General features: G+C 35.3%; 1 pseudogene; it reads right to left on the reverse strand.

Annotated features, from left to right (window-relative positions):
• Positions 1–289: 289 nt before the first annotated feature.
• LOC114620381 lies at positions 290–3,837 on the reverse strand (annotated as a pseudogene).
• Between the last annotated feature and the right edge of the window lie 2,297 nt (positions 3,838–6,134).

Raw genomic sequence — 6,134 nt, forward strand, 5'->3', positions numbered from 1 at the left:
TTTATGCCAATCTCCTACATATGAGAAGGTCAGAAAACAACTGTGGGAGTTGATTTCTTCCTTACATTAAGTATATTGCTAGGTTCTTTTGTTTGTTTGTTTTGTTTTTTGTTTTTGTTTTTTTGTTTTGTTTTTTGTTTGTTTTGTTTTTTTGAGACAGGGTTTCTCTGTGTAGCCCTGGCTGTCCTGGAACTCACTCTGTAGACCAGGCTGCCTCAAACTCTGAAATCTGCCTGCCTCTGCCTCCCAAGTGCTGGGATTAAAGGCATGCATCACCACTGCTCAGTTATCATGGGGTTCTTAATATTCTTATTTGAATTATTCCTTCATTTTCTTCTTCTCTCATTTGCTCTGTAGTGAGCTGCAAGAGTCCAATCAAGTTGATTTTTCCCCTTTTCTGTACTTTTGCAAATTTTATTAAACTGAAGTCCTGGTTCACTGAGAAGAGGGTGCCTTCTATAAAATCTTTGAGTGAGGTGACTTGAGGGTTAAATAACAAAACTTGCCATTTTAGCTTGGGAAAAGCTACTAAAGACCATAAAGTCTTTCTAAGTTTAGCATTAGGGAGTTCTGTTGCAAGTTTTACATTTTCAAAACTGAGATTTTTCTCTAGGCCTTTGGTTTTATGCAAACAACACAGCCAACTGAAATGTGTTTACTTCCAAATCATACTGATCTAGTTCGTTTTTAAATGTTATAATTCCATTAGACATGAGATGATGTCAACGTAATTTTCTACCACTTTTTTTTTGTAAAATTCTTCTACTTCATGTATCAAATCCTCCAGTTCAGTAGAAAGCGAGGCAAAGACTTTCTCAGAGCTTAGACTGAGCACCAGCATTCAAAATCTTTATATTAACTGAACCAGTTGGTAATGCCAACTTATTATTTTTGTGCACTTCCTTAAAAGTTTGGTTAAAGTTTTCAGACACTTTTATGTCCTGAAACATTCATTCAAGCTTGTTCACATAATCTGCTGGCATACCAACTTCTTTTATCCACTCTACCATGTTTTCTTCAATCTCACTACCAGAAGAAATATCCAATATAAAGCGTATGATGAACTTTGTGATACCTCATAAAAACATCTTTGTTTTGTACATACTTAAGTACCAAGAGCATCTCTTTAAACTTTGCTTCATTCTCCTCAGATGATAGTTTTTTTCCTTAACAACATGTTGCAATAATTGGCAAGCAACTCAGGCCATTTTGACTCAGGGTGAGTTTTCAACCCCACTCCTTTTTGCTTCAAAGGCAATTCAAGTTTAAATATAGTAGCATCACTAACAATTGCTTTATATGTCTTATCACTTGCAGTAAGGGAATGAGGATTATCCTGAAAAGCTTCTTTCATTTGTTTACAGAATCTACTAAACATTGTAAATAATTGTTCCACATACTTCTCAGAGTCAGTAGTGATGGTTTCTGCAGCTGCCACCATGTCTGCTAGTCCAGCACTTAAGACATGCTCCTCCAAATCCTTCAACATTGGCTCTATTCCTTTAGGAACTTTGTCCATCAATGAAAACATCAAATGTAACTTTTCAGTTTCATTTTGCTTGTTCATTTCATGGCATTCTGCTAAAATAGTCTCTTTAAATGAGGTCACCAGCACTTTTACACAGCATTCAACAGAATTACATTCTCATCTCATTTCTATGTATTGGAGTGCTCTTTTTTCTTCCTCTTTTAATTTAGCATATGCATATTTCATGTAATTCTGCACACCATTTTGCTGTAAATATGAGGGTGCCTGTGTTCTGTAAAATCTCTGTTGAGTCCAAGTATGCCTTCTCAAAATTATCCCTATAGATCTGAAGCTTGACCTCAGGGTTGGAATAAAGATTAGCACAGGACTCTAGCACTCCCATGACCAGCTGGGATTCAAATGCTTCTCTTAATCTTTCAGCATGCACCAGCTTCATTGCACTATCCTGGAGTCTGTTCTTTATATTTGAAAAAATCAACTCATTCCACATATCATGTATGAGATTTCGAACAATACTGTCTTCCATATTTGATTTGCTATTGCTGCTTTGTTTTCCCAATAATGTCACCACTAGTTGACAAAAAAGGCTTGATAAAATATCACACTGTGTGAAAAACTTTTGCCATTTAACAATATATGCCTTTATCAAAGCTGTGTCATCTCAATAGCTCAGTATAAATGTCTGTAATAAACTTAATAAACTCAAGGATATCTTCTTTTAAAGCCTGATGAATTTTTGATGAGCCTTTATCATCCCAGAGAGAGACAACATGTACATCTGAAAACAGATCAAACCACTGCTGTTTTGCTATAGATTCCTGGTTTAAAAGCTACAAAACAATTGGACACATGAAATCCCACTTATCTTCAAACTTGAGACAACCTTTATTCTTACTTCTCACCCAACTTCTTTTGTTTCACCTTGCTCTCTCGCTGCTCTTAGATCCAGTTCTTCTCTTTCTGTTCATCTTGTCTGGCTCCTAATATCTTGAGATCTTTAAAAATACCAAGTTATTTATTTTCATATCTTTTTTCTTTTTTTTCATATCTTTTGTATTACACGTTGAATATACAATAAAATTTCAAACTACTTAAAAAAGAATGCAAGTTTAATTATGCTTTATTAATGAGAATTAAGCAATTTTCTTTGTAGAAACTTTCCAAATTAATATGTCACTAATTCAGATAGAGGAAAGAATACACCTCAAATTCATAACCAAATTAATAAAATAGCAGGAAAAGAAAGAGTTTATGTTAAAGAAATGAGGAAGAGGGGAAGTTAGAGTGGGAGAAAGGAAAGAGGAAACGAGAAAATGGACAAAATTAACATCCTAAAACTCGCTAAGAGGTTCCTACAGATACAGAAGTTCTTCCTTTTTACCAGAATCTAACAAGATCTGGGAAACTCTTGAAGTATAATGAAGTCAACTTACAGCCACATAGAATTGTTTGAAATGTATATAGTTTAGACAAAATTTGTTATAGATTATGGTCCTAAGAATGTCAATTTTTTTATCATAATGGAAACTTGAAAATTGTTGCTATTCGTTCATGAATAAATGTTAAGAATTGTAATGTTCACTTAGGAAATTGTTTCTGCCATGTGGTGGTGGCTCACACCTTTAATCCCAGCACTTGGGAGGCAGAGGCAGGTGGATTTCTGAGTTCGAGGCTAGCCTGGTCTACAGAGTGAGTTCCAGGACAGCCAGGGCTACACAGAGAAACCCTGTCTCGAAAAAACCAAAAAAAAAAAAAAAAGAAAGAAAAAGGAAATTGTTTCCTTGATGAATATGATGTATCCTATCCTTTCTCTTTTGATTTGCTTTGTTTGAAGTCAAAAATGTTTGCTTCTTTGGTATGTTTGTTTGAATTTCTATTTATAATGAGGTGATGCCTATACTTGGTTGTAATGAGTTATAATTCAGCAATGTAGATCTCATTTACCGTTCTTGCCTTCAGTCTGTGAAGTTATTTGGGACCATGAATATTGAGAATTATCAATGAAAGAAGTTCATTAATTAACTTCTGTTATTTGTTATTAGGGGTGGAAAATTTTCTCTTCTTTTGTTTTACTGTTCTGAATTATTTATTCGTTAAGTCTTTTTAGCTGTGATTTAATTCTTTCAGGAGGAAGGTTAATTTCTAACACCTCATATGCATGTACATGCAGCAAAATAGGTAGATATTGCTTAAATTAATTTTTATACTGAAATATGTCATTTTTGTGATTGATAGCTATAATAGGTACTGCAGGTTAAAGGTTTTTGGCTGGATTAACATCCAAGTTTTACCACTTGAAGTCTTGCCTGATTACAGATGATGGCAAGTCGAGGTCCTCTGTCCCCCATTACTAGCAATCTTACTGAGAGTCACTCTCATAAATGTGTAGGCATGAAGTCCCATCACCCTGTCTACCCATGATGTTTAAGGTATGTCCTTTTCTCAGTGAGAAGTAAGTGGCTCTTCTTTGTCCATCTATATTACTTAACTTTTTAAAAAAATATTCAGTTGCTCAATGTCACATGAGTCATCAAACCAAATCAAAAGAACCAATTGTATTCTAAACATTCCCAAGTGTACTTCCCTGGTGTAAACTAAAATATATTGCACATATGTTGTTATAGGGAAAAAAAACAGTCATTAGCATTGCCTGTTTTTATTAATTTCTGTTCAGCAAAATGTGTTCTCTTCAAGGGAGATTAGAAATCGTAACATGATTTCTAAGTCCAAGTGATGACTCATAGTATTTTTATGAACAATTTCCATATTCATCATTCTTAGTTATAAAGTACTTCCACTTCTTTAAGAATGAGCTCATTTTTAATTAATTAAATAACCTCCATAGTATCTCCTAACTGGGATTAATAACTCAATATTCATTAATAACTGTTACACACTGAGCTCACCATGCCTTCCTCTCCTCTACCACACTATTCTAGTAACACTCTATCTATCACTTTTTCAGTCCTTCATTTTACATCTTATTTTACTTCTCTGAACTCTACTAGTGTGTTACTTTGTTTATAATGAGAGACTTCATTTCCTCTCATTTAACATAAAAAAGGGATACAGACATTGAAAGAGGTTGTATTGTGATGCTAACTCTTTCAGAAAGCAATAGAAATTAAGAATATGGTGAATAGTGCTTGGAAAGCAAACCTGCTTGCACAAGTTTCAGTTTCATGGTAGAATATAATAAGACAATCTGTCTCCTTGTCCTTGGCCAATGTCAGATTCCTGTCTAGCAGCCCCCAAAGCATCTGACATGAGGCTAAAACAAAGAAGTAATTTCAGTCTAAATCTTAGTCTAGAACAAAGAAGTAGGCTACAGGCATGAAAATGACTTTTGGCTAGGACAGGGCAGTAGGCTCATATAATTAGGTGATCCTGATAATCCCTTAGAAACAGTGATCACAGGACTTTGTTTATTGCCTTGCTTGTTCTTTCACTGTGTTTATGGTCTTGTTTGTTCCTTGACTATTTGCATCTATTGTATTGTTAGTTCCTCAACCTAAAATTGACCTTAATACTTACATGTAATTAAAATGGTATAAAATCAAAAAGGAGGAGGGGGGATGAGATCAGAGGCTTCAGGGGGGAGCAATTAGAGAAAGGGGATAACATCTGAAATGTAAATAAATAAAATATCCAATAAAAAGATACTACTACTATTACTACTACTACTACTAATAAATATGGAGAATAATAGAGGGAAAAAGTAAGTCAATTTGTCTATATACCTGTCCTGACTCTGACTAACCTAACCTCAGAGTCAATCATTTGCCATTTTTGGAAAGGTAGTTATGCTCCCTTGTAAAACATACCCAAGTTGGGATTGTTGACAATTTATCTTCCAAACTGAGTACTGAAGTGCTCTTCTTATCAAATGGCAACCTTCCTATTCCTGGGAAAGAAGTGAGGGGTATTTGTTGGGGAAGTAGAGGATGAATTCCTCTGTTGTTTAACGAGATTTTCTTATCTCTGCTGTATAAGGCTTTTCAGATACAGATACATATGTGGGGTGAGTGCCCTGACTCCTGTAAATTACCCTGAATATTCATTCATTAAGGGTTCAATAAACTCTTTGATTCCCTAGAGTAATTTTTAGTGATTATTAGCTTTAGGTTGTAACTGGAGCCTCAGAAAAATAGTAGATATTACAAATGTCACCCTCTTAGACAAGATTTTGACAACAGTATGGTTGTATTTTCTTAGTTCTTTCTTACATTCCAGATTTTATTTGCCCCATTCCCCCTCTCCTGCTACCTTCCAAATGTTCCACATTCCATATCTCCTCCCCACTCTCCTGTCTCCACAAGGATTTCTCCACCCCCCCTCCACTCCCACCAAACCTGACCTCTAAACTCCCTGGAGCCTCCATTCTCTTGAGGGTTACTTGAATCCTCTCGTATTGAACACTGACCAGGCAGACTTCTGCTGTATATGTGTTGGGGGCCTCTTGTTAGCTGGCATATGCTGCCTTATTGGTGGTTCAGTCTTTGAGAGATCTCAAGGTTTCAGATTAATTGAGACTGCTGGTCGTTCTACATCTTCCTGAGTGAGATAACTTAGACCCAAAAGGACATGCATGATATGCACTCACTAATAAGTGGATATTAGCCAAAAAAAAAATAAGAAAAGAAAA

The sequence above is a fragment of the Grammomys surdaster genome, unplaced genomic scaffold, assembly GCF_004785775.1.
Source record: "Grammomys surdaster isolate TR1022 unplaced genomic scaffold, NIH_TR_1.0 168, whole genome shotgun sequence".
In the NCBI taxonomy this organism is placed as follows: Eukaryota; Metazoa; Chordata; class Mammalia; order Rodentia; family Muridae; genus Grammomys; species Grammomys surdaster.